General features: G+C 43.9%; 1 protein-coding gene and 1 non-coding gene across 2 annotated transcripts in view; both read right to left on the reverse strand.

Annotated features, from left to right (window-relative positions):
- HDAC8 (histone deacetylase 8) overlaps window positions 1-27,218 on the reverse strand; it is a 486,506-nt gene that overhangs the window by 107,308 nt on the left and 351,980 nt on the right. The gene's annotated exons all lie outside the window — the stretch shown is intronic.
- LOC129150279 (U6 spliceosomal RNA) lies at window positions 18,430-18,532 on the reverse strand. Its single transcript, XR_008557019.1, has one exon. It is a non-coding gene; the product is annotated as a U6 spliceosomal RNA (small nuclear RNA).

Here is a 27,218-nt window from a genome sequence, read left to right on the forward strand (position 1 = left end):
TATTTCACAAAGGAGGCAAGAGTAAAGACAGTCTTTTCAATAAATGGTGGTGTGAAATATGGTTAGATACATGCAAAAAAACCCACAAAACTAGATCACCAACTTGCACCATACACAAAAACAAACTCAAAATGGTTAAAGAACTTAAATGTAATCCAGGAATCCATAAAAATAGTAGAAGACTCCATAGGCAGCAAAATATCAGACATATGTTGTAGCAATATCTTTACCAGTACAGCTCCTAGGACAATGTAAACTAGGGAGAAATTAAACAAATGGCACTATATCAATATAAAAAGCTTCTGCACAGCAAAAGAAACCATCAACAAAACAAGAAAGCCCACTGCATGGGAGAATATATTTGCCAATGTTATTTTTGATAAGGGTTTAATCTCCAAAATTTACAGGGAACTCATACAATTTAACAAAAGAAAGATAAGCAATCCAATAAAAAAAATGGGCAATGGACCTAAATAGACACTTTTCAAAAGAGGACTTTCAGTAGGCCAAGAGACATATGAAAACACATTCAAAGCCACTAATCATCTGAGAGATGCAATTCAAAATGACAATGAGGTACCATCTCACACTTGTCAGAATGGCTATCATCAACAAATCAACAAAGACAAGTGCTGGCAAGGATATGGAGAAAAAGAAACCCTCCTGCACTGCTGGTGGGAATGCAGTCTGGTGCAGCCACTGTGGAAAATAGTATAGAGTTTCCTCAAAAAGTTAAAAATGGAACTCCCATTTGACCCAGTAATCCCACTTCTAGGACTATATCCCAACAAATCAGAAACACCAACCAGAAGGGATACACGCACCCCTATGTTCATAGCAGCACAATTTACAATAGGTAAGATTTGGAAACAGCCTAAGTGCCCATCAGCAGATGAGTGGATTAAAAATCCTGTGGTACATCTACACAATGGAATACTACATTGCTATAAAAAGAAAGAACTTTTACCATTTTCAACAGCATGAATGGACCTGGAGAGCCTTATGCTTAGTGAAATAAGCAAGGGGGAGAAGCTAAATATCATTCATATGTGGGATATAATGAACAACATAAACTGATGAACAAAAATAGATCCAGAGATACAGAAACACCTAACAGACAGTCCAACCTCAGAGGGAAGGCAGGGTAGGTTTGGGGGTGGGGGTGGGGTGGTAAGAGATCAACCGAAGGACTGGTATTCATGCATATTAACATAACTAATGGACACAGACACTGGGGCGGTGGGGACTTGTCCTGGCAGGTGCAAGTGGCTGGAGAGGGGTCAATTGGGGAAAAAGGAGGCATATGTAATACTTTAAGCAATAAAACAATGAAAAGGGACCTCATTGTGGACATACAGATGGCCCAGAGACATATGAAAAAATTCTCAAAGTCACTGATCCTCAGAGAGATGCAAACTACAACAACTATGAAGTATCACCTCATATTTATCAGAATGGCAACCATCAACATATGACAAATGCTGGTGAGGCTGTAGAGAAAAAGTAACACTAGTACATTGCTGGTGGGCATGCAGACTGGTGAAGCTATTAAGGATAATAGTATAGAGTTTCCTCAAAAAATTAAGTAGGCATATGCCCAGTGATTCCACTTCTAGGAATATATTCTAAGAGACCTGAAACACCAATCAGAAAGAATGTGTGCACCCCTATGTTCATAGCTGGGCAATTTACTATAACTAAGATCTGGAAACAGCCCAGTAGATGAGTGGATAAAAAAGTCTGTGGCACATTTATACCATGGAATATTATGCAGCAGCAAAAGAGAAGAATCAACTTTGGGAAAAAATGGTGGTGGAGTAGATGGATGTGTCCCAAGCCTTGTCCTGGAGCAGATAGAAAGAGCAGTTGAAACGAATAACATCCAACCCAAATTGGCGAAAGAGACTCAGCTGGTGAGACAGTTTGCAGCCGGGAAGGGCAGAGGATCCCTGTAGAAAGGTAAAATCAAGGATCTGGGCAGGAGAGTCTGCCAGACCTCTGAGCCCAGAGGGTCAGAGGGAATCCGCACAGCACCAAGCCACGTCCCTGGGGACAGGCACAGCATCTGACTGTGGAAAAAAGGGCCACAGGACTGTTGGACCACAGGGGATTCTAGATCTAGGTCCACAGTTACAAAAGGCTGAACCCAGAGGGGGCAGCCTGAAGGGCTGGCCAGACCGCACAGCACCGGCAGGAGAGGAGCACACAGAGGCGCAGTCTTTCCCCTCTCTGTGGCCTGTGCCTTTCTTCACTGAACCTAGTTCATAGGACCTTTCAGATACAGACACTTACCCGTGGCTGAGGTGAGGGAGAAGGTGCTGACTCTTGGAGTCTGGGGAGAGGAGGAGGTCCAGGAGAAGTGGCAGTGAGTCTGATGCTGAGTCATACCTGAGCCCGGGACCATGGCAGCCATTTTGTCCTGAAGAGATAGCCCCTCCCTCCAGTTTCCAGGCAACCAATACAGCCACACCCAGATTCCACCCTGAATGGTACAAAGAATTAAAAAAAAAATCTAAATAGTCCCTGAGAGTCCAAAGGGACTGACCTAAAGAGAGACCTTCAGTCCCAGCAACAGGAATCTGAGAAACAGTACAGTACAGAAGACTGGGATCTTAAGCCAGCCAAAGAAATGACACTTCACTTTTTCATTTTTATTTTTATTATTTTTATTATAATTTAATCTCTTTTTTCTTTGCTTCCCTGTTTTTATTTGTTGCTTTATTTTCTATTTCTTTTCACATTATTTTTCCATCACTCTATTTTATTTTATTTGCTATTTTTTTACTTTTTATACCATTTTTAAAATCAATTTTTTGTAAATTTATTGTTATTATTATTTTCTTCTCGTTCTCTTTCTTCTTAACTACCCACCCACTTTCTACTTCCTCTACACTGAACTGAGAACCTCCCCATATTCATCCAATTCTTAACCTTATTTCCTGTATATAAGCTCAGCCTCTACAGATTCTGCCCCCACACTCTTTGCTGGGTGTTTGGTGTTAGATTTTTTTTTTTTTTGGTTTATCTATTGGTTCTGTGGTGTTATATATATATATATATATATATATATATATATATATATATATATTCTCCTTTTTCTTTTATCTCTTTTCTCTCTCTTTGATATAATTTGTGCTCTCTTTTCTCTCCCCTAATTCTCTTTTCTCAGGTGGTTACTTATAGCAGGGTTATTGGTGTTGTGAGTATATTTGTGCTTTGTTCCCTTTGTGTTGTGTCTTATTGAGGTGAATTTTATCCTGTCTGGCCAGGAACTAGAGATCAAGCCACATTAATCAGACAACTAGAGAGGAAACTCCATCCATGAACAGGTCAATAACAACCCAGACCTAACTACAGAGACAGGAAGAAGGCAACAGTGAGAGAGAGAGCATGAGTGAGTGAGGGAGCAAAAGAATAGTGTGTGGTCATATGGGGTTTGTGTGTGTGTATGTGAGTAAGGCACAGTTAGATCCCGCAGGACCTTCGGGGGCAGGCTAACCAGGCTCACCTAACTAGGCAGCATCTGCTACCATTGCAAACAGTACCAGGAGGCCAGTTTTCCTCAGAGGCCTTGCCTTTTTGAAGGGGAGAGCTGCTGTAACTGGGATCCCAGCCTCACCTCCACCCAGGGTGCCCTCAGAACACCTGGGACACTACAGCCACCCTCCAGGGACCTGCTATCTCAGCTGTGGTCCCGTGGTCAATGAGTATCCAGCCACCCCAGGCACAGGCTCCTGTGAGTTATGAAGCATGTTCCCCTCTGAACGGCCCAACGTTTTAGTCCAGGGCACTGCAACCACGTGAGCAGCAGACCCATAAGCAGCTGGCTCCTGTCCAAGGAGCAGCAGCTCCACGAGCAGCCCACCTGAGGACTAAGAGCAGTAGCTTCATGTGGCCTGCCCCTGTCCAAGGAGTAGCAGCTGTATAAGCAGCCTGCTCCCCGTCTGAGGAACAGCAACCACACGAGCAGCCTGCCCCATCTGAGGAACAGCAGCCACAAGAACAGCCTTCCCACAATTGAGGAGCGGCAGCCCCACGCAGCCCGCCCCCATCTGAGAAGCAGCAGCCGCATGAGCAGACTGCCCCAGTCTGAGGAGCAGCAGCCACACGTGCCACTCACTCCCACCTGAGGAGCAGCAGCCACATGAGCAGACCGCCCACGTCTGAGGAGCAGTAATCCTGCTTAGCCTGCACTGTTCTGAGGAGCAGTAGCCACATGCAGCCTGCACCTGTCTGACGAGCAGCAGCTGGGTGAGTGGCCCGTCCCAATCCAGGAGCAGCAGCCGCACATGCAGCTCACTCCCACCTAAGGAGCAGCAGCCACACAAACAGCCCATCCCCCATCCAAGGAGAAAAAGCTGTGTGAGGAGCCTGCACCCATACAAGGAGCAGAAGCCCAGCAAGCAACCTGCCCCTGTCCAAGAAGTGGCAGCCTCATGAGCAGACTGCTCCATCTGAGGAACAGCAGCAGCGTGCAGCCAGCCCTGATCCAAGGAGCAGCAGCCACATGAGCAGTCCTCCCCCGTCCAAGGAGCAGCAGCCACACAAAGCCTGCCCCCATCTGAAGAGCAGCAGCCTCGTGATCAGCCTACCCCCGTCCAAGAAACAGCAGCTGTGCAAACAGCCTCCCCCACCAGCCAGAGGAGACACCACTACTGCGAACAGCACCCACCAGAGGAGCTGCTGCTAACTGAGGAGCAGTCACTGCCGCAACCGCGCGAGGAGCAAACACAGCCTGAAAAGCCACTGCCACCCAAGGAGCATCCCCTGCACGACTCGATATCTAGATCAGTTGGTAAGACCAAAAATGGGTAGACAAAGATACCCCCAAAGGAAAGAAATGGAGGAATCGCCAGAAAAGCAGCTAAGTGAAAAAGAGGCATGCAATATGTCAGAAAAAGAATTCAGAAAAAGGGCCATTCGGTTCATAAACCAGATAGATGAAAAAAATCAACAACTTATGTAAGAATCAAGAAGAAATGAAGAGTGATATAGCTGCAATAAGAAACATCATGCGCCCCTGGGTCTGGGTGAGGCCGTGTGCCCCTGGATCCGGGTGAGGCCACAAGCCCCTGGGTCCGGGTGAGGCCACGCGCCTCTGGGTCCGGGTGAAGCCGGATCCCGGGTCCAGGTGAGGCCGTGCCCCTGGATCCGGGTGAGGCTGGGTCCTCGGCCCAGGTGAGGCCACACGCCCCTGGGTCCAGGTGAGGCCACGCGCCCCTCGGTCTGGGTGAAGCTGGATCCCGGGTCCGGGTGAGGCCGTGTGCCCCTGGATCCGGGTGAGGCTGGGTCCTGGGCCCGGGTGAGGCCACGCGCCCCTGGGTCTGGGTGAGGCTACGCGCCCCTGGGTCTGGGTGAAGCTGGATCCCGGGTCCGGGTGAGGCCATGTGCCCCTGGATCCGGGTGAGGCTGGGTCCTGGGTCCGGGTGCGGCCGCGCGCAACTAGTTCCGGGTGAGGCCTAGCACCCCTGGGTCTGGGAGAGGCCACTCACCCCTGGGTCCGGGGGAGGCCACGCGCCCCTGGGTCCGGACAAAGCTGGATCCCGGGTCCGGGTGAGGCCGTGTGCCCCTGGATCCTGGTGAGGCCACGCGACCCTGGGTCTAGGAGAGGCCACGCGCCCCTGGGTCCGTGTGAGGCCACGCGCCACGGATCTGGGTGAGGCCACGCGCCCCTGGGTCTGGGTGAAGCTGAATCCTGGGTCCGGGTGAGGCCGTGTGCCCCTGGATCCGGGTGAGGCTGGGTCCCGGGTCCAGGTGAGGCCGTGTGCCCCTGGATCCCAGTGAGGCCACGCGACCCTGGGTCTAGGAGAGGCCACGTGCCCCTGGGTCCGGGTGAGGCCACGCGCCCCTGGGTCCGGGTGAGGCCACGCGCCCCTGGGTCCGGGTGAAGCTAGATCCCGGGTCCGGGTGAGGCCGTGTGTCCCTGGATCCGGGTGAGGCTGGGTCCCGGGTCTGGGGGAGGCCGTGTGCACCTAGGTCCGGGTAAGGCCACGTGCCCCTGGGTCTGGGAGAGGCCACGCGCCGTGGGTCAGTATGAGGCCTCACACCCCTGGGTCCGGGTGAAGCTGGATCCCGGGTCCGGGTGAGGCCGTGTGCCCCTGAATCTGGGTGAGGCTGGGTCCCGGGTCCGGGTGAGGCCGCACGCACCTGAGTCCAGGTGAGGCCACGCGCCCCCTGGGTCCGGGTGAGGCCACATGCCCCTGAGTCCGGGTGAAGACGTGCCCCTGGGTCCGGTCGAGACCAAACCAGAGGGAGTCGGACCTCCGTTACCACCATTTGTCCACCATCCAGAGCTGAGGGGTCAGTGCCGACATGTACACATAAGGAACTGGTGGACATTGAAATTGGGTCTCAAAAGAACTGTTGGTCCAGAAAGAAACTCATTACAGACAGATTCATTTGCCTGTCAGCATAACTATTATTGTTCGTCTCACATTCAGTTCTTATAAGTATATCTCTAGTGACACATGATCTCGCTCATCGAGGGGAAATGATGAACAACATAGACTGATGAACAAGAACAGAACCAGAAACAAGGAGGCATTGATCGGACTATCGGGCCTCAGAAGGAGGATAGGGTAGGGTGGGGGGAGGGGGGAGAGATCAACCAAAGGACTTGTGTGCATGCATATGAGCCTTACCAATGGCTAAGTTCAACAGGGGGTTGGGGCATCCGTGGGGAGGGGTGTGTAGATGGGAATGGGGGGATGAGGACAAATATGTGACACCTTAATCAATAAAGAAATTTAAAAAAAAAAGAAACATCATCGAAAGTTTCAACAGTAGACTAGGAGAAGCGGAAGACCGAATTAGCGAATTAGAAGACAGGGAAGCAAAACACACCAAAACTGAACTGCAATTGGAGAAAAAATTCAAAGACAGGAGGAGAGCCTAAAGGAGATATTGGAAAACATGAAACGAAGCAACATACAAATAATAGGTGTGCCAGAACAACAGGAAGGAGAACAAGTTTCAGAAAACCTATTTGAAGAAATAATGTCATATAATTTCCCTGATGTCGGGAAAAAAAGTCACACAAGCACAGAGAGTCCCAAACAAGATGAACCCAAAAAGACCCACACCAAGACACATTATAATTACAACTAGAGGCCCGGTGCACGAAATTCGTGCACTGGGGGTAGGGGGGGTGGGGGGGGGTGTTCCCCTCAGCCCAATCTGCACCCTCTTCAATCTGGGACCCCTCAGGGGATGTCCAACTTCCAGCAGTAGGACATCCCTCTCACAATCCGGAACCGCTGGCTCCTAACCACTCACCTGCCTGCCTGCCTGATTGTCCCTAACCCCACTGCCTGCCTGCCTGCTCGCCCCTACCTTGATCTCCTGCCAGCCTGATTGCCCCTACCTTGCCCTCCCCTATCAGCCTGATCACCCCAAACTGCCTGTGCCTTGGCCCCCCGTCTGGCCTCCCTCTGGAGGCACCACCCCCATAACCCCAATGCTGCTGCCACTGCAGCTGGTTATAGCTGCCTGAGCCTTGGCCTTTGTAGCCACTGCGGCTTTGTCTGGAAAGATGTCCGGAAGACAACCACTCTAATTAGCATATTACCCTTTTATTAGTATAGATTTGGGGACAATTACAACCACGCAGAACTTGAAGAAAACACATGGCCCTGGTCAGTTTGGCTTAATGGAGAGAGTATCGGCCTGTGGACTGAAGAGTCCAGGTTTGATTCTGATCAGGGGCACACATGCCTGGGTTTTGGGCTCAATCCCCAGTAGGGGGCCTGTGGGCGGCAGCTGATCAGTGATTCTTTTTTTTTAATATATTTTATTGATTTTTCACAGAGAGGAAGGGAGAGGGATAGAGAGCTAGAAACATTGATGAGAGAGAAACATCGACCAGCTGCTTCCTGCACACCCCCCACCGGGATATGTGCCAGCAACCAATGTACATGCCCTTAACCGGAATTGAACCTGGGACCTTCCAGTCCGCAGACCGACGCTCTATCCACTGAGCCAAACCGGTTTCGGCTGATCAGTGATTCTTATCATTGATGTTTCTATCTCTCTCTCCCTCTCCCTTTCTGAAATTTTAAAAATATATGTATATTTTAAAGAAAACACATGATCTTCACTTTGGGCTTTGTCATCTTACAATATCCTTTGTGCAGTGTTTTAACTTCCCTCAACTTTCCTTTACCCACCTTTAAAGTGCAATCTATTTTGGGGAAGATGATCAGGAAAGTGATTCCAATGGGTAGAAGTTTTTTTTTGGAGGGGATGGGTCATGAAGATATTTAAAAATTGAGCATGGTGATGGTTGTACCACTCTGAATTTACTTTAAAAAACCAGTTCATTGTACACTTTAGGTGACATGTACAGTATATGGGTTATATCTCAACAAAGCTGTTCTTTTATTTCTTTTTAAATAAAGACCAGTCTTATAATCAATTGCAGATGTTTTCAGAGGCCCCTCAAGATTTGCTCACCATGTCCCAAATCACGGCTGTGACTCCCAGTTGCCTCCAGTCCTGGTGGATCTGGATGGTGTGGTTTGCAAAGGAGAAGGTGGCAAGAGGCTTATGGAATTTCGGCAACCCCATTCCCCCGGTCTCCTCATAGGGCACCAGGGCCATTCCCACTGTGCCAGCTCTGCTCCCTTTAACCTGTTGGGCAAAAGAATCCTGCGTGCTCTGGCCAGAAAGTGCATTCTTTCTTAGGTGGCCCGGATGCTTTTTTTAAGGTTGTTTTATGGATTCAAAAGAATAAACAGAGATGTGGAAAGTTTTTGTCAAAATCCTTTTACATGGTTCTTCCAGTCTCATGGGAAATGAGATGTGGCTCTGAATTCATCCCAAAGTGTGTCTTTGGGCAAAAGCACCCAGAACGGCACAACTCCTGCACAATGCCCCACACACTTTGCTGTCAGGACTCAGGGGGGCTTGAGGGCGAGCGAGGCGGCGGTGCCAGCACAGGACCTGGGAGAAGATAGCGCTTTCTACACTGCCCAGGCCACGTGGATTACAGCAGTACCCGCCCAGGTGGGCAGGGTGTTTCTGCTGTTTTGTTTTGGTCTGGCCTCCACCCCGTCAGCCACAGACCTGTGCCTGTACTGAGACTGAATGGTTTGATGGCCCTACTTTTTGGTGGACAGTGGATGCACTCCCAGAGACTGGCAGTTAGACTCTGGTGGCTTCTGAGTCCCTTGCGGGGAGAGCCCGGCCCTAGGTCAAGAACAGACTCAGGCGTCCTCGGCCAGGAGGCCTCCTTGGGCTAGGGGCCGCCACAGTTTGAAGGCTGGCCATGACCCCAATCCTGGCAGGGGTCTCCTCTGGGGTGCTGGCAGGCCTGGGCTAGGGCTGCAGGAGGTTTAGAGGCTGGTCACGCCCCTGATCCTGGTGGGGATTTCCTCTGGGGCGCTGGCAGGCCTGGGTTAGGGTCACTGGCGGTTTGGAGGCCGGTCACCCCCCGATCCTGGTGGGAGTCTCCTCTGGGGTGCTGGCAGGCCTGGGCTAATGGCCACCCTGGTTTAGAGACTGGTCAAGCCCCCGATCCTGGCGGGGGAATCCTCTGGGGCGCTGGCAGGCCTGGGCTCTGGCGCCGCAAAGGGAGAGGTTCCTGAACCTGCTTCCCACACACCTAGGCTAGGATACATCTTGTAGGAGGCGGCTTCAATGCTGGGGGTCGGTGACCACATCCTCCGGAGCCTCGCTTTCTGGACTGCAGTCCCACGTCTCCCAGTGCCCCAGCCTCGGATGCGCCCCCGCAGTTGCCCCCACCACCAGCCACCTCAGCGCAGGCCACAGCAGCTGAAGCTAGCCTCTTGGAAGCCAGGCCACCACACCCACCACCTCTAGTAGCTCTCTGCTGCTCCCTCCCTGTGCCCTGTCCTCTGGGGTGGGGTAGTGCTCCCAGCCCAGAGGCCCTCCCTCCCTCCGCAGCCTGGCTTGGGAAGCTGGCCTCATGCTGGGGCTACTATGCCAGCATGCCCACTCGGCTACTATGGGTGCAACACGGGCCCCACGGAGGCCAACCTGGAGAACGTGGACCCCAGCTCTGCATCCGGCTGCTGCAGATGGCCTCGGTGGTCAACTACCTCCTGCTCCTTCCACTGGCCCCATTGATCCCTCTCAGCACCAGCCATTTAGGCCAGGGTGGCGATTGCCCGGGGACCCCGCCCTGGGAGTGGCTGGCTGGGCCCGGCCACGCCCCCCCCGTCGCGATGGGCCCCGGGACCCCCGGGAGGTGCCTGGCTGGGTCTGGCCACAACCCCCCTGGGTCGCGATCTGCCCCAGGACCCCCGGGAGGCACCTGGTTGGGCCCGGCCATAACCCCCCTGGGTCGCGATCCGCCCAGGGACCCCCGGGAGGCGCCTGGCTGGGCCCGGCCACGCCCCCCCGGGTCGTGATCCAGCCCTGGACCCCTGGGAGGCGCCTGCCTGGGTCCGGCCACGCCCCCCCGGGTCGCGATCCGCCCTGGACCCCCGGGAGGCGCCGGGCTGGGCCCGGCCACGCCCCCCCGGGTCGCGATGGGCCCCGGGACCCCCGGGAGGCGCCTGGCTGGGCCCGGCCACGCCCCCCCGGGTCACAATCCGCCCCCGGCTCCGGGGTGGCCTTAGCCCCCGGGACCCCCAGGAGCGGCTGGCTGGCCCGGCCACGCCCCTCTAGGGTTGCCATCGCTCCCGGGACCCCCGGAACTAAGAGGATTTGGCGCCGCCATCTTGGTTTTCTCAATGGCCAGATAGGCCACCCGGAGTCCCGCCCCCAGCCTCTCGCAGGCCCAATCATGGGCATAGCGGAGGTGCGGTCAATTTGCATGTTTCTCTATTATAATGTAGGATTATATGTGTACATATCTAACCATTGCCCTCCCCACTCCCATACATGCCCTCACTCCCCAGTGTTTTGCATCCATTGGTTAGGCTTATATGCATGCATATACAAGTCCTTTGGTTGATCTCTTATCTCCCCCACCTCTCCCTTCCTTTCCTGCTGTAATTTGACAATCTGTTTGATGCTTTACTGCCTCTGTATCTATCTTTTTGTCCATCAGTTTATAATGTTCTTTATTATCCACAAATGAGTGAGATCATGTGGTATTTTTCTTTCATTGGCTGGCTTATTTCACTTAGCATAATGCTCTCCAGTTGCATCCAGGTTGCGCAAATGGTAAGAATTCCTTCTTTTTTATGGCAGCATAGTATTCCATTGTGTAGATGTACCATAGTTTTCTGATCCAGTCATCTGTTGACGGGCACCTAGGCTGTTTCCAAATCTTAGCTATTGTAAATTGTGCTGCTATGAACATAGGGGTGCATATATCCTTTCTGATTGGTGTTTCTAGTTTCTAAGGATATATTCCTAGGAGTGGGATTACTGGGTCAAATGGGAGTTCCATTTTTAGTTTTTTGAGGAAACTCCATACTGTTCTCCACAGTGGCTGCAGTAGTCTGCATTCCCACCAGCAGTGCACGAGTGTTCCTTTTACTCTGCATCCTCACCAGTACTTGTCATTTGTTGATTTGTTGATGATAGCCATTCTGCCAGGTGTGAGATGGTACCACATTGTCGTTTTGATTTGCATCTCTCAGATAATGAGTGACTTTGAGCATGTTTTCATGTGTCTAAATGGCCTTCCTTGTGTCTTCTTTTTTTTTTCAAGTGGGCAAGTCTCTTTATTTATTTATTTAATAAATCTTTATTATTCAGATTATTACAATTGTTTCTCCTTTTCCCCCCCATAGCTCCCCTCCACACGGTTCCCACCCCATCTCTGCCCTTACCTCCCCACAACTGTCCTCATCCATAGGTGTACGATTTTTGTCCAGACTCTTTCCGTAGCCCCCACCCCCTTTTCCCCCTGAGAATTATCAATCCACTTCCATTATATGCCCCTGATTCTATTATATTCACCAGTTTATTATGTTCCTCAGATTTTTAATTCATTTGATTTTTAGATTCACTTGTTGATAGATATGTATTTGTTGTTCATAATTTTTATCTTTATATTTTTCTTCTTCTTCCTCTTCTTAAAGAATACCTTTCAGTATTTCATATAATCCTGGTTTGGAGGTGATGAACTCCTTTAGCGTTTTAGTGTCTGTGAAGCTCTTTAGCTGACCTTCAATTCTGAATGATAACTTTGCAGGGTAGAGTAATCTTGTTTGTAGGTTTTTGCTATTCATCACTTTGAATATTTTTTGCCACTCCCGTCTGGCCTGCATAGTTTCTGTTGAGAAATCACCTGACAATCGTATGGGAGCTCCCTTGTAGGTAATTAAGTGTCTTTCTCTTGCTGCTTTTAATATTCTCTCTTTCGCCGAAACCAGTTTGGCTCAGTGGATAGAGCATCACTCTGCGGACCGAACAATCCCAGGTTCGATTCCGGTCAAGGGCACGTACCTTGGTTGCCGGCACATCCCCAGTGGGGGGCGTGCAGGAGGCAGCTGATTGATGTTTCTCTCTCATCCATGTTTCTAACTCTATCTTTCTCCCTTCCTCTCTGTAAAAAATCAATAAAATACGTTTAAAGGTAATTAACTGTTTTTCTCTTGCTGCTTTTAATATTCTCTCTTTGTCTTTTGCTCTTGGCATTGTAATTGTGTTGTGTCTTGGTGTGGTCCTATTTGGGTTCCTTTTGTTTGGGGTTCTGTGCACTTCCTGGACTTGTAATTCTATTTCTTTTACCAGGTGGGGGAAGTTTTCAGTAATTATTTCTTCAAATAGGTTTTCTGTATCTTGCTCTCTCTCTTCTTCTGGTACCCCCATAATTCTGATGTCAGTACGCTTGAAGTTGTCCCAGAGGCTTATACTATCTTCAAATTTTTGGATTCTTTTTTCTTTTGCTTTCCTGGTTGGGTGTTTTTTGCTTCTTTGTATTTCAAAACTTTGACTTGATTCTTGCGTTCCTCTAGTCTTCTGTTGGGTCTCTGTATAATATTTTTTATTTCAGTCAGTGTGTTTCATTTCTAGTTGGTCCTTTTTCATATACTCGAGGGTCTTGTTGAATTTATCGTCCTTTTCTAGGAAATTCTTGAAAAACCTTATAACCATGGTTTTGAACTCTATATCCAGTCATTTGTTTTTCTCCATTTCTTTCATTTGGGATTTGTTTCTTTGTCTCCACATTTTCGCTGCTTCCCTGAGTTGGTAGGGTGGCTTTGTGTGCTGGGTGTCCTATATGGGCCAGTGGGTTGGCCTCCCAGTTACCTGAGGTGGACACTCTTGGTGCACCCATTTGTGGACTGTATGTACAGCCTTGTTGTAGTTAAGTCTTTATTGTTGTTGGTATCACTGGGAGGAATTGACCTCCAGGTCAATTGGCTGTGAGGACCAGCAGTGTCTATAATGGAAGAACTGCTGCACTGGAGACATGCTTATGGGGCAGGACTTGCTTCAGTGGGGCTTTGGTGGTCACTGAGTCTGCCTCTTGAATGAGTCACTTATGGATGTGAGTAGTTCAAATCTAGTGTCGTCTCACACTGACAACTAGATACACTAGCTTCTGGATCTCCAATGGGGAGCAGGTCAGCCACTGTCTGAGGCCACCCAACAGGAGCTACAGCACGAACTGCAGTTTTCTCTTCTTTGCTTGGAGTTTGGAGGTTTTGGAGATGTCTGACCAAAGCTGCAATTTGTTTGGTTAAACTGTGATGGGTCAGGCCACTGCTCGGAACTTGGGTGGGTCTGTAGATTATGCGGCGCGGGGTCTCAGGGAGTCACTAGGGCGTTGCAAACATCAATGGCTGCCAGTCAGCCATCTCTCCATTTCCACGTTTCCAAGTCCCCACGTCCCATGCCCCAGCGCAGTTAACAATGATAGCTGGGTCACCTCTGCAAGAAAGTCACCCTCACTTTCCGACCCGATGGCACACAGTCCAGCTTCTCCCCATAGGAGTTTGGGTCCCCAGCATCTCTGCAGAAACTGGATTTCAGAGTAATCGGGAGCTAGTCTCCCTTCTGGTTGAAAGAAGCAGTGTATCCAGACACCCAATGGCAGCCTGAATCGCACACCTCTGTGTCTCAGCTTTTCAGTGCTTGCGCACGTATCAATTCTCTTTTCTCTTTCCTTCTAGTTGTAGTTTTGAAATTGTTGTGTGAGGCAGCAGTTTAGGTGTTTACATATGCCTACATCTTGGTTTCTTCCCCTTCTGTCTTATTTCAAAAAGATTCTATTTAGGTCCGTTGCCCATTTTTTATTCGATCATTTATCTTCCTTTTATTAAGTTGTATAAGTTGCTTGTAGATGTGGGAGATTAAACCTTTATCAGTGATAACATTTGCAAATATGTTCTCCCATACAGTGGGCTTTCTTGTTGTTTTGTTGATACTTTCTTTTGCTGTGAAAAAGCTTTTTATTTTGATGTAGTCCCATTTGTTTATTTTCTCTTTAGCTTCCTTTGCCCTAGGAGCAGTATCAGTGAAGAAGTTCTTTTGGCATATGTCTGAGATTTTGCTGCCTGTGGACTCCTCTAGTATTTTTATTGTTTCTCATCTTATGTTTAAGTCCTGTATCCATTTTGAGTTTATTTTTTATGTATGGTGTAAGTTGGTGGTCTATTTTCATTTTTTTGCTTGTATCTGTTCAATTTTCCCAACAACATTTGTTGAAGAGTCTGTCTTGACTTCATTGTATGCTCATGCCTCCTTTTTCAAATATTAATTGAGCATAGTGGTTTTGGTCGATATCTGGATTCTCTATTCCATTCCTTTGGTCCATATGTTTGTTCTTGTGCCAGTACCAGGGTGTTTTGAGAACAGTGGCTTTGTAATACAGCTTGAAATCTGGCATTGAGATCCCACCTACTTTGTTCTTCTTTCTCAGGATTGCTGTGGCTATTTGGGGTCTTTTTTTAATCCCAGATGAATTTTTGGAGAGTTCTTTCTAGGTCTGTGAAATATGCATTTGTATTTTAATGGGGAGTGCATTGAATCTATAGATTGCTTTGGGTGGTATGGACATTTTGATGATGTTGATTCTACCAATCCATGAACATCGTATGTTCTTCCATCTGTTATGTTGTCCTCTATCTCTTCTTTCAGTGTCCTGTAGTTTTCCGCATATAGGTCTTTTACCTCCTTAGTTAAGTTTATTCCTAGGTATCTTAATTTTTTTGTTGCAATAGTAAATGGGATTGCTTTTTTAGTCTCTCTTTCTGTAAGTTCACTATTGGTGTATAGAAATGCCATAGATTTCTTTGCGTTAATTATGTATTCTGCTACATTACTGAATTCATTTATCAAGTCTATTCATTTTTTGATGGAGTCTTTCAGGTTTTTTTTTTATGTACAATATCATGTCATCTGAAAATAAGGACAGCTTTATTTCTTCTTTTCCAATTAGGATGCCATTTATTTCTTCCTCTTGTCTAATTGCAATGGCTAATACTTCCAGTACTATGTCGAACAGGAGTATGAGAGTGGGCATCCTATCTTGTTCCTGTTCTTAGGGGAAATGGTTTTAGTTTTTGCCCATTAAGTATGATGTTAGCTGTGGGTTTATCATATATAGCTTTTATTATGTTGAGGTATGATCCTTCTATTCCGACATGGCTGAGCGTTTTTTATCAAGAAAGGGTGTTGGATTTTGTCAAATGCTTTTTCTGCATCAATTGATATGACTATGTGATTTTTGTCTCTCAATTTGTTTATATGATGTATCACATTTATTGATTTGTGGATATTGTACCATCCTTGCATTCCTGGGATAAATCCTACTTGGTCATGGTGTATGATCTTTCTGATGTACTGCTGGATCTGATTTGCGAGAATTTTGTTGAGGATTTTAGCGTCTATGTTCATGAGGGATATTGGCTTATAATTCTCTTTCACTGTGTTGTCTTTATCTGGTTTTGGTATTAGGGTAAAGCTGGCTTCATAGAAGGAGCTTGGAAGTGTTCCTTCCTCTTGAATTTTTTGGAATAGTCAGAGGAGGATAGGTTTAATTCTTTCTTGAATGTTTGGTAAAACTCCCCTGTGAAGCCATCTGGTCCCGGGCTTTTGTTTGTTGGAAGATTTTTGATGACTGCTTAAATTTCTTCCATAGTTCCTGGCCTATTGAGCTGTTTAGATTTTTCCAGATTGAGTTTTGGAAGGTTATATTTTTCTAGGAATATGTCCATTTCCTCCAGGTTGTCCAGTTTGTTGGAATAAAGTTGTTCATAGTACTTTTTAACAATCCATTGTATTTCTGTGGGGTCTGTTGTTATTTCTCCTCTTTCATTTCTGATTTTGTTTATTTGAGTCCTCTCTCTGCTTCTTGGTGAGCCTGGCTAGAGGTTCACCAATCTTGTTTATCCTTTCAAAGAACCAGCTCTTGGTTTTGTTGATCTTTTGTATTGTTTCTTTGGTCTCTATGTAGTTTATCTCTGCTCTGATCTTTATTATTGCCTTCCTTCTACTTACACTTGGATTTTCTTGTTGCTCTCTTTCTAACTCTTTGTGTTGTAGGGTTAGGTAATTTATTACCATTGTTTCTTGTTTTTTTGCAGTAGGCTTGTATGGCTATGAACTTCCCTCTCAAGACTGCTTTCACTGTGTCCCATAGATTTTGGTTTGTTGTATTTCATTGTCATTTGTTGCCATGATGTTTTTTATTTCTTATTTGATCTCTCTGGTAACCCAGTTATTGTTTAATTGCATGCTGTTTAGTCTCCATGTTTTTTATTATTTTTGAATTATTCTTATTGTAGTTTATTTCCAGTTTTATGCCACTGTGATCTGAGAAGATGTTTGATATGATTTCTATCTTCCTGAATTTGAAGAGACTTTGCCTATGACCCAACATATGGACTATCTTTGAAAATGACCCATGTGCACTTGAGAAGAATGTATATTCTGTGGCTTTGGGGTGAAATGTTCTGAAGATGTCAGTTAATTCCATCTGGTCTAGTGAGTCATTTAGGATTGATGTTTCTTTGCTGATTTTTTTAGAGGATTTTTCCAATGGTGATAGTGGGGTATAAAATCTCCTTCTATGAGTGTATTGCTGTCAATCTCTCCTTTGATATCCTCCAGGATTTTTTTTATGTATTTGGGTGCTCCTATATTGGGTGCATATATGTTTACCAGAGTTATTTCTTCTTGTTGGATTGCTCCCTTTAGTATTATGAAGTGGCTTACCTTATCTCTTGTTATGTCCTTCACTTTGAGATCTCATTTGTCAGATATATGTATTGCTACACCAGCTTTTTTTTTTTAAATTTCCATTTGCCTGAAAATCCTTTTTCCATCTCTTCACCCTCAGTCTGTGTGCGTCTTTTTTTCTGAGGTAGGTATCTTGTAGACAGCAGATATATGGGCCTTGTTTTCTTATCCAATCCATTACCCTATGTCTTTTGATTGGGGCATTTAATCCATTTACATTTAAAGTTATTATTGATAAGTACTTATTTGTCGCTATTTTTATTCTTTACCCCTGTGTTCCCTCTTCGCTTCCTATTTCTTTATTTTTACAGCAGACCCTTTAGCATTTCTTGCATTGCTGGTTTAGTGGTGATAAATTCCGTTAGTCCTTTTTTGTCTTTGAAGCTCCTGATTTCATCTTCAATTTTGATTGATAGCCTTGCTGTGTACAGTATTCTTGGATTCAGACCCTTCCTTTGCATGACTTTGTATATTTCATTTGCATTCCCTTCTGGTCTGATGAGTTTCTGTTGAGAAACCAGTTGCTATTCTGATAGGGGTTCCTTTGTAGGTAACTTTCTGTCTCTCTCGGGCCACTTTTAAGATTCTTACTTTGTCATTGGTGTTTGCCAATTTAATTATAATGTGCCTTTGTATCAGTGTTTTGGGGTTCATTTTGCTTGGGGCTTTGTAAGCTTCTTTGATTTGTGTGAGTTTTTCTTCCCTATATCAGGAAAGTTTTCTGTCATTATTTCTTCAAACAGATTTTTTATTCCTTGCTCAGTTTCCTCTCCTTCTGGAACCCTATTTTGCGTATGTTGTTTTTTGTTTGTTTTTTCGTGTTGTCCCAAATTTCCCTTAGGCTCTTCTCCTGCTTTTTAATTTTTTTTTCTAGAAGCTACTCTACTTGATTATTTTTTCCCACCTTGTCTTCTACCTTATTGATGCTGTCCTCTTCTTCTTCTAGTCTACTCTTGATGCTTTCTATTTAGTTCTTTACAGCAGCGGTGTCATTTTTCATTTCTTCTTGGTTCTTCTTCATTTCCTCTTGGTTCTTACTCATATTGTCGAATTTTTCTTCCTTTTTTTTTAAGCCACCTTATGACTATTTCTCTGAATTCTTTCTCTGACAGGTTGCTTGTCTTCATTTCATTTACTTCCTTTTCTGGTGATGCCTGCTTTTCTTTCATATGCGGGCTGTTTCTTTGTCTCCCCATGGTCTCTGTTCTCCAGATGACTGGATATGTACTTCTCTCTCTCCTGTGTTAATTTAAAGGCACAGAATACAACACAACCATGTACAACACACAAGGCACTGAAGAGAAATATATTCACGATATTAAAAAATTTATGGAACGCTTCACAAATTTGCATGTCATCCTTGTGCAGGGGCCATCCTAATCATCTCTGTATCATTCCAATTTTAGTATATGTGCTGCCAAAACAATCATAATGAAAGAATCTTAAAGGCTGCAAGAGAGAGACAGAATGGTACATACAAGGGTGCTCCCATTAGATTAGCAAATGATTTCTCAACAGAAACACATCAAGACAGAAAAGAATGGAAGGAAATTTACAAAATGATGCAAAGCAATGGACTGAAACCAAGAATACTCTATCCAGCAAGGGTATCATTCAAAATTGAAGGGGAAATAAGGAGTTTCACTGACAAAAAAAGGCTAAGGGGGTTTATCACTACAAAGCCAGAATTGCAAGAAATGCTAAAGGGACTGGTGTAAAAAGAAGAAATAAAAAGGTAAGAAAGAATACAGGCACAAAAATTTAAAATGGCAACAAACAAGTACCTTTCACTAATAACTTTATACATAAATGGACTAATGCTTCAATCAAAAGGCATCAAAAGAGTGAATGGATAAACAAAAAACATGACCCATATATAAGCTGTCTATAGGAGACCCAACTCAGAACATGGGACACACACAGAATGAAAGTGAAGGGATGGAAAAATATCTATCAGGCAAATGGAAATGAAAAAGAAAGCTGTGGTAGCAATACTTATATCTGACAAAATAGACCTCAAAGTGAAGGCCATAACAAGAGATAAGGAAGGCCATTTCATAATACTAAAGGGATTGATACAACAAGAGGATATAACCCTGATAAACATATATGCACCCAATGCAGGAGCACCCAAATACATTAAAAAAACCTGGAAGATATCAAGGGAGAGATTGACAACAATACAATCATAGTAGGGGACTTTAATACACCACTGACATCACTGGATAAATTCTCTAGACAAAAAATCAGCAAAGAAACAGCAATCCTAAATGACTCACTGTTTAAGATGGACTTAATTGACATCTTCAGAACATTTCACCCCAAATCCACGGAATATATGTTCTTCTCAAGTGCACATGGGGCATTTTCAAAAATAGATCACATCTTGGGTTTCAGGCAAAGTCTCCACATATTCAAGAAGATTGAAATCATATCAAGCATCTTCGCAGACCACAATGGCATAATATTAGAAATAAACTACAATAAAAACAATCCAAAAAACTCAAACCCTTGGAAACTGAATAGCATGCTATCAAACAATTATAGGGTTACCAAAGAGATCAACGAAGAAACTAAAAACATCCTGGAAACTAATGACAATAAAACACAACAATCTAAAATATATGGGACACAATGAAAGCAGTCCTGAGAGGGAAGTTTATAGCTCTACAGGCCTACCTCAAAAAACAAGGAAAAATGGTAATAAATCATCTAACTCTACAACTCAAAGAATTAGAAAGAGAGCAACAAGAAAAGCCCAGAGTGTGCATAAGGATGGAGATAATAAAGATCAGAGCAGAAATAAATGACATAGAGACCAAAATAAAACAATATAAACGATCAATGAAACCAAGATCTGGTTCTTTGAAAGTATAAACAATATTGATGAACCTCTAGCCAGGCTCACCAAGAAGCAAAGAGAGAGGACCCAAATAAATAAAATCGGAAATGAAGGAGGCAAAATAAGAGACCACACCAAAATACAATGGATTGTTAAAAAATACTATGAACAACTTTATTCCAACAAACTGGACAACCTGAAGGAAAGGGACATATTCCTAGAAAAATACAACCTTACAAAACTCAATCAGGAAGAACCTAAACAGCTCAACAGGCCAGTAACTATGGAAGAAATTGAAGCAGTCATCAAAAAGCTTCCCGCAAACAAAAGCTTGGGGCCAGACGGCTTCACAGGGGAGTTTTACCAAACATTCAAAGAAGAAGTAAAACCTATCTTCCTAAGACTATTCCAAAAAATTCAAGAGGAAGGAACACTTCCAAGCTCATTCTATGAAGCCATCATCACCCTAATACCAAAACCAGATAAAGACAACACAATGGAAGAGAATTACAGGCGAATAACCCTCATGAACACACATGCCAAAATCCTCAACAAAATTCTAGCAAATCAGATCCAGCAGTACATCAGAAAGATCATACACCATGACCAAGTAGGATTTATCCCGGGGATGCAACAGGGTACAATATCCGCAAATCAAAAAATGTGATACATCACATAAACAAATTGAGAGATAAAAATCATATAGTCATATCAATTGATGTAGAAAAAGCATTTGACAAAATCCAACACCCTTTCTTGATAAAAACGCTCATCAAGGTGGGAATAGAAGGATCATACCTCAACAGAATAAAAGCCATATATGACAAACCCACAGCCAACATCATACTCAATGGGCAAAAACTAAACTCATTTCCCCTAAGAACAGGAACAAGACAGGGATGCTCACTCTCACTACTCTTGTTCAACATAGTACTGGAAGTACTAGCCATTGTGATCAGACAACAAGAAGAAATAAAAGGCATCCAAATTGGAAAAGAAGAAGTAAAACTGTACTTATTTGCAAATGACATGATACTGTACATGTAAAACCCTAAAGACTCCATCAAAAACTATTAGACTTAATAAACGAATTTGGCAATGTAGCAGGATACAAAATTAATGCCAAGAAATCTATGGCATTTCTATACACCAATAATCAACTTACAGAAAAAGAGACTAAAAAACAATCCCATTTACCATCGCCTTAAAAAAATTAAGGTACCTAGGAGGTAAAAGACCTATACACGGAAAACTGCAGGACATTGAAAAAAGAGATAGACGAAGACATAAACAGATGGAAGAACATACCATGTTCGTGGATTGGTAGAATCAACATAATCAAAATGTCCATACTACCCAAAGCAATCTATAGATTCAATGCACTCCTCATTAAAATACCAACGGTATATTTCACTGATCTAGAACCAACTCTCCAAAAATTCATCTGGAATAAAAAGAGGCCCCGAATAGCCATAGCAATCCTGAGAAAGAAAAACAAAACAGGTGGGATCGCAATACCAGATATCAAGCTGTATTACCAAGCCACTGTTCTCAAAACAGGCTGGTACTGGCACAAGAATAGACATCTAGATCAGTGAAATAGCATAGAGAACCCGGAAATTGACCCAAGCCACTATGCTCAATTAATATTCAACAAAGGAGGCATGAACATACAATGGAGTCAAGACAGTCTCTTCAATAAATGGTGTTGGGAAAATTGGACAGATACATACAAAAAAATGAAACTAGACCACCAATTTACGCCATACACAAAAATAAATTCAAAATGGATACAGGACTTAAACATAAGATGGGAAACTATAAAAATACTAGAGGAATCCGCAGGCAGCAAAATCCCAGACATATGCTGAAGCAATTTTTTCACTGATACTGCTCCTAGGGCAATGGAAACTAAAGAAAAAATAAACAAATGGGTCTACATCAAAATAAAAAGCTTTTGTACAGCAAAAGAAACCATCAACAAAACAACAAGAAAGCCCACTGCATGGGAGAACATATTTGCCAATGTTATCACCAATAAGGGTTTAATCTCCAACATTTACAGGGAACTCATACAACTTAACAAAAGGAAGATAAACAACCCAATCAAAAACTGGGCAACGGACCTAAATAGACACTTTTCGAAAGAAGACAGAAGGAAGGCCAAGAGACATATGAAAACATGCTGAAAGTCACTAATCATCCAAGAGATGCAAATCAAAACGACAACTCAGTACCATCTCACACCTATCAGAATGGCTATTATCAGCACATCAACAAACGACAAGTGCTGGTGAGGATGCGGAGAAAAAGGAACCCATCAGGTAATGTGGAGAACAGTATGGCGTTTCCTCAAAAAATTAAAAATGGAACTTCCATTTGACCCAGTGATCTCACTTCTAGGAATACATCCCAAGAAACTGCAAAAACCAATTAGAAAGTATATATGCACCCCCATGTTCATAGCAGCACAATTTACCATAGCTAAGATTTGGAAACAGCCTCAGTGTCCATCAGCAGGTGAGTGAATTAAAAATCGTGGTATATCTACACAATGGAATACTATGCTGCAGTAAAAAAGAAGGAGTTCTTACCATTTGCAACAGCATGGATGGAACTGGAGAGCATTATGCTAAGTGAAATAAGCCAGTCAGAAAAAGATAAATATCACATCATCTCACTCATTTATGGAATATAATGAACAACATAAAGTGATCAACAAAAACAGATCCAGAGACAGAGAAACATTGATCAGACCATCAAACCTCAGAGAGAAGGTAGGGGAGGGTGGGGGTAAGGGGGAGAGATAAACCAAAGGACTTGTATGCATGCATATAAGTCTAACCAATGGACACAGACAACAGGGGCGTGAAGGCATGAGTGGGGGGATGGGGGGTATTGGGGGAATAAGGAAACATATATAACACCTTAATCAATAAAGAAACTTTAAAAAAAGAAGGATCTCTTACCCTTTGAGACAGCATGGAGAGACCTAGAGAGTATTATGCTAAGTGCAATAAGCCAGTCAGAGAAAGACAAGTATCACAAGATCTCCCTCATATATGGAATCTAATGAACAAAATAAACTGATGAGAAAAATAAATCTAGTGACACAAGCATGGAACAGACTGTGGAATGTCAGAGGGGAGGTGGAGGTGGGTGGTTGGGAAGAGATCAACCAAGGAACTTATATGCATATATGCATAACCCATGGACACAGACAATAGGGTGGTGAAGGCCTGAGATGAGGGATGGGGTCAGGTAAGAAGGGGTAAATGGGGAAATATAGGGGACATGTGTAATACTTTCAACAATAAAGATTTAATTAAATAAAAGAAAAGAAGACCCATATATATACCATCTATAAGAGACCCATTTCAGAATGGAAGACAGACACTGACTAAAACTATAGGGATAGAAAAAGAGATGTCATGAAAATATAAACAAATAGACAAGATAGGGTAGCAATACTTGGACAAAATAGACTTAAAACAAAAGTTATAACAAGAGACTAAGGACATTACATAATGATAAAGGGATCAATCCAACAATAGGATACAACCCTTGTAAACATTTATTCAGTCAACATAGGAGCACCTAAATATATAAAGCAAATCTTGATGGATATAATGGAAGAAATCAATAGTATACAGGAGACCATAAAGATTTAAATGATATTTTCAGAGCATTACACCCCAAAGCAGCACAATATACATCCTTTTCAAGTGCACATGGAACATTTTCCAGTATAGACCACATGTTAGACTATAAACCAAGCCTAAATATATTTATGAGGTTTAAAATTATATCAAGCATCATCTTCAACAACAGTAGTATTAAACTAGAAATAAATTACAAGAGTAAACTGAAAAACAGACAACACATGGAGGCTAAATAACATGTTACTAAATAATGAATGGGTTAGCAATATAAAATTAAGGAAGAAATTAAAAGAACATTGATAGCAATAAAAATGAGAACACAACAATCAAAAATGTATAGGACAAAGTGAAAGGAGTTCTAAGAGGGAAAAACATAGCACTATAGGCCTACTTTAAGAAACAAGAAAAATGTCAAATAGAGAATGTAACCTTACACCTAAAGGAATCACAAAAAGAACAACAAACAAAGCCCAAAGTGAGTAGAAAGAAGGAAATAATAATAATCAGAGAGGAAATAAAATAGAAAAGATAAACAAAATTAATAAACTTTCAATCAGAGTCAATAAAAAAGAGAGCGAGAAATAGCAGAAAAGATAAAAAAATAAAAAGAGAGAAGATACCCAAGAAATAAAATCAGAAATTAAAGAGGAGAAGTAACAACTGGTACTACAAAAATAAAAATTATTATAGGAAAATACTATGTACAACTGTATGCTAACAAATTGGATAATCTGGGTGAAATGGGTAAATTCATTGAAACATACAATCTTCCAAGACTAAATAAAAATGACACAGAAAATCTGATCATACCAATGACAACAAACAAAATCAAAGGAGTAATAAAAAATACCCCTCTCAACTAACGAAAGTCTTGGGCCAGATGGCTTCACAGGTGAATTTTGCCAAACACTCAAAGAAGTAACACCTATCCTTCTCAAACAATTCCAAAATATTCAAGAGGAGGAAAGACTCCCAAGCTCATTTAATAAGGCCAACATTATCCTAATTCTGAAACCAGATAAAGACACTACAAAGAAAGTAAACTATAGTCCAATATCCCTGATGAACATAGATGCAAATATCTTTAACAAAATATTGGCAAACCAACTTTAGCAATACATTTAAAAGATATGCCATTATCAAGTTAAATTTATTCCTGTGATGCAAGTTTTATTTACTATCTGCAATTCAATTAACATGAAATACCACATAAAGTAAAGCAAGATAAAAATCACATGATCATATCAATTAATGAAAAGAAAAAGCATTTGAAAAAATCCAGCATCCATTTATGACAAAAAATCTCAGCAAAGAGGGAATAGAGGGAACATATCTCAACATAATAGAGGCCATGACAAACCCATAGTTATGTCAAAACCATAGTTAACATCATACTCAATGGGGAAAAGCTAAAAGCGCTTTCCTTAAAATCACTATATCCTTGTTCCTGATCTTAAAGATTTCCATTTTTACCACTTTTATTCAACACAGTATTACAAGTCCTGGCCACAGCAATCAGACAAGAAAAAGAAATAAAAGGCATGCAGACTGGTAAGAAAGAAGTAAAACAGTCATTATTTGCGGATGACATAATGCTATATACAGATTGGGGCAAATGTAGGCTTACAGTTGTGAGTACATGAAAAACAGATTTTATTCTTGTAATATTATTTATTGTATTATTTTCCATCTGAACAATTGTAAAAGTACTTTTGCCCCACCCTGTATAGAGAATCCTAAAGATTTCCCCAAAAAAACTATTAAAACTTCCCTGTCTGGGTGGCTCAGTTGGTTGGAGCATTGTCCCGTACATCAAAAGGTTGCAGGTTCGAATCCCTATCAGGGTGTGTATGGGAGATAGCCAATCAATGTTTCTCTCTTGCATTGATGTTTCTCTTTCTCTTCTCTTCCCCTCTCTCTGAAAATCAACAAATATGTAACCTTGGGTGAGTTAAAAAAAAAAAAAAAGGTTTAAAAAAACTATTTGAACTGATAAATGAATTCAGTAAAGTAGTATACAAAATTAGTATTCAGAAATTGGTTGCATTTTATACACCAACTAGTGGCCTGGTGCATGAAATTCATGCATGGGGGGAGGTTCCCTCAGCCCAGCCTGCACCCTCTCCAATCTGGGACCCCTTGGGGGATGTCCTACTGCTGGTTTAGGATTGGGCCTAAACCAGCAGTCGGACATATTTCTCGCAATCTGGGACCACTGGCTCCTAACTGCTCACCTGCCTGCCTGCCTGATAGCCCCTAACTTCTCTGCCTGCTGGCCTGATCTCATCCCCAACGGCCCTCCCCTGCTGGCCTGATCACCCCTAACTGCCCTCCCCTGCCAGCCTGATCTCACCCCCAACTCCCCTCCCCTGCCAGCCTGGTTGCTCCCAACTGCCCTCCCCTGTGGGCCTGATCTCACCCTGAACGGCCCTCCCCTGCCAGCCTGATCTCACCCCCAACTGCTCTCCCATGCTGGCCTGATCACCCCAACTGCCCTCTCTGCCTCAACCCCCACCACCATGGCTTTGTCCGGAAGGAAATCGGACATCCAGAAGATGGCCAGTCAACCCAGTCTAATTAGCATATTACACTTTTATTAGTATAGATAGATTATACAGGATAGGATTGCTTAAATGGGGGGAGGAAAGCCTTTTTCAGCAGGAGGAGATGCTCTTGGCAGACAAAAATACATAATCCCTATATCTGGACTGATAGTCAGCCATTAAAAAGTTGAACCGCTTTCTTACACCTTACACAAAACAGCTGTTGCCTTTAAAACCCCTCCTCAAGTTGCGTTGGTGGTATAGTGGTGAGCATAGCTGCCTTCTAAAACCCCTCCTCAGCCCTCACCTTAGGTTCTGCCTCCACAGTTCACCCAGATTAGGTTCTGATTGGTCGGTTTCTATGCCACTCAACGTCAAAAGCTCCGCCTTTTAGGCAGCCATTGGCTCCTCACACTTCACTCAGATTTGGTTCTGATTGGTTGGTTTCTATGCCAGTCAGTGTCTCCGGGCCTATCAATGGGCCTGATCAGAGAGGTGGCGCTGATCAGCAGCCCCAGTGGAGGCCAGAGAGAAAGAGAGGCTCGGCTGCTGGCTAGGCCCGGAGGGAAAGAGAGAGGCAAAGGCTGATCAACAGCTGTCACTGAGGCTATGGATTGGACCCTGCTTCTCTCTCCAGGCCTCTGTTTGGGCCTGATCTGCAGCCCCCTCAGCAGTCAGTGCTGGGTTGGGGTGCCTGCAGCAGTGGCAGTCAGTGCTGGGTCACCATGGCAACCCAGCACTGACTTCCAGTGGATCGAGCCTTCAGTCATTTTGGATGTTATGGACCCTGGGTTTTTATATAGTCAGATAATAAAATGACAGAAAGAGAAATTAAGAAAACAATCCCACTTACAATTGCATCAAAAAATGAAATACCTATGAATAAATGTAACCAAGGAGGCAAAAGACCTGTGCTTGAAAAATTAGAAGACATTAAAAATCTTGAAGAAGACACATATAAATTGAAGAATATACTGTGCTCATGAACAGAAAGAATTAACATTATTAAAATGTTCATACTATACAATCACTATTAAAATAACAATGGCGTTTTTCAGAGAATTA

Source organism: Eptesicus fuscus, chromosome 1 (genome assembly GCF_027574615.1).
Source record: "Eptesicus fuscus isolate TK198812 chromosome 1, DD_ASM_mEF_20220401, whole genome shotgun sequence".
In the NCBI taxonomy this organism is placed as follows: Eukaryota; Metazoa; Chordata; class Mammalia; order Chiroptera; family Vespertilionidae; genus Eptesicus; species Eptesicus fuscus.